This window comes from Lissotriton helveticus, chromosome 1_1 (assembly GCF_964261635.1).
Source record: "Lissotriton helveticus chromosome 1_1, aLisHel1.1, whole genome shotgun sequence".
Taxonomy (NCBI): Eukaryota; Metazoa; Chordata; class Amphibia; order Caudata; family Salamandridae; genus Lissotriton; species Lissotriton helveticus.
Genome location: NC_136057.1, coordinates 1,850,854,836 through 1,850,857,160, shown reverse-complemented (window position 1 = coordinate 1,850,857,160; position 2,325 = coordinate 1,850,854,836). Strand labels below are relative to the sequence as shown.

Sequence of the window (2,325 nt, the reverse complement as noted above, 5' to 3'; positions counted from 1 at the left end):
AGAAGAAGTTACAAACAAGCCTGGAGAGAATTCATAAGTTATGGTAACATTGATGCCCACATTAGGAATGTGTCAACTACGGAACAGCTCTAATTAGGTTTTGTACTGCATTTGATAAATAAAGGTTTTTCATACACAACTATTGCAGGAAAATTTGCAGGAATTTCCTTTTATTGTCAGTTGCGGTGGGGTAGGGATCCAGTGGGAGGGAGTACTGGTGAAGAAGGTTTTAAAGGGGCTCAGTAGGGAACAGAGTGGCAATATAGAGGTCTCTGCACCCAGCGATACTCTACACTTCATCTTAGATTCTTGCCCTGTCAGTCCGCGCCTCCAGCTAAGAAATGCTGCGTTTACCATCAGTCCTGCACCAAATGCTCCCAGTATCCAGAGCACTGACTCCTCACCTCACGCGCTCGTATGCGAAAGATGTTAAGTTTGTTGCCGAGGCTAGGGCCTTGATGCTCCAAGGTGTGGACTTGTTGGCAGATGCTGTGGCCGTTACAATGGGACCAAAGGGCAGGACAGTCATCTTTGAACAAAGCTGGGGAAGTCCAAAGGTGACTAAAGATGGTGTCACAGTGGCCAAAGCAATCGATCTGAAAGATAAATATAAAAATATTGATGCTAAACTAGTACAAGATGTTGCAAATAACACAAACGAAGAGGCTGGAGATGGAACAACCACTGCAACTGTACTAGCACGTTCCATTGCCAAGGAAGGATTTGAAAAAATAAGTAAAGGTGCAAACCCAGTGGAGATCAGGAGAGGGGTAATGCTGGCAGTTGATGCGGTTATAGCAGAACTGAAAAATCAGTCGAAACCTGTCACAACGGCAGAAGAAATTGCACAGGTTGCTACAATTTCGGCAAATGGCGATCCGGAAATTGGAAACTTAATATCGGGTGCAATGAAGAAAGTTGGGCGTAAGGGTGTCATTACAGTGAAGGATGGCAAAACTCTTCATGATGAGTTGGAAATAATTGAAGGTATGAAGTTTGACCAGGGCTACATCTCACCGTACTTCATCAACCCAGCAAAAGGTCAAAAATGCGAGTTCCAGGATGCCTTTGCTTTGCTCAGTGAAAAGAAGATTTCCAGTGTCCAGTCTATTGTTCCTGCCCTTGAAATAGCTAATTCTCATCGTAAGCCTCTGGTCATTATTGCTGAAGATGTTGATGGCGAAGCACTCAGCACTCTGGTGTTGAATCGACTGAAAGTTGGACTGCAAGTTGTTGCTGTAAAAGCACCAGGTTTTGGAGATAATTGAAAAATCCAGCTTAAAGACATGGCAGTTGCTTCTGGTGGTGCTGTATTTGGAGAAGAGGGACTGACTTAAAATCTTGAAGATATTCAACCTCATGATTTTGGCAAAGTAGGAGAGGTTATTGTGACTAAAGATGATACCATGCTGCTGAAAGGGAAGGGGGATAAAACTCAGATTGAAAAGCGTGTTCAGGAAATCTTGGACCAGTTGGAAGTTACAAATAGCGACTTTGAAAAAGAAAAGTTGAATGAAAAACTTGCCAAGCTTTCTGATGGTGTGGCCGTTCTGAAGATTGGTGGGACAAGTGATGTTGAGGTGAATGAGAAGAAAGACAGAGTTACTGATGCCCTAAATGCTACACGTGCTGCTGTAGAAGAAGGTATCGTTCTTGGAGGTGGTTGTGCATTGCTTCGGTGTATCCCAGCTTTGGATCCTTTGACCCCAGCAAATGAGGACCAGAAAATTGGAATTGAGATAATAAAGAAGTTCCTTAAAATCCCAGCGATGACCATTGCAGTAAATGCAGGTGTTGAAGGATCATTGATTGTAGAAAAGATCATGCAGAGTCCTCTAGATATTGGTTATGATGCCATGCTTGGAGAGTTTGTAAATATGGTAGAGAAAGGAATCATTGACCCCACAAAGGTTGTAAGAACTGCCCTGGTAGATGCAGCAGGAGTTGCTTCTCTTTTAACAACTGCAGAAGCTGTTGTGACTGATATTCCGAAAGAAGAAAAAGATCCTGGCATGGGTGCAATGGGTGGAATGGGCGGAATGGGAGGAATGGGCGGAGGAATGGGAGGCGGCATGTTCTAATTTCAGCATGCTTTATGCATAGTTTAAAACTGTGACAGTTGACGCACACCTGTGTTGCAACAGAGAAATAATTCTTCAGAGAAAACCGTTGGTGGGGAGAATGGCCACAATGTGAGACTGTAACACATAGTTGCCAGAAGCCAACTGATATTATGGAACTGTTTACTGCTGCCATGTCCGTACCTGCAGGTAATGTATTTTTTATTTTTAAATCCTCTGTATATTCCCGAACTCCGGCTGTGAG

The 2,325-nt window shown here is 43.5% G+C and overlaps 1 pseudogene; it reads left to right on the top strand.

Moving 5' to 3' along the window:
- The first annotated feature begins 306 nt into the window (after nt 1–306).
- Nucleotides 307–2,096, top strand: LOC144753802 (60 kDa heat shock protein, mitochondrial pseudogene; annotated as a pseudogene).
- The last annotated feature ends 229 nt before the right edge of the window (nt 2,097–2,325 follow it).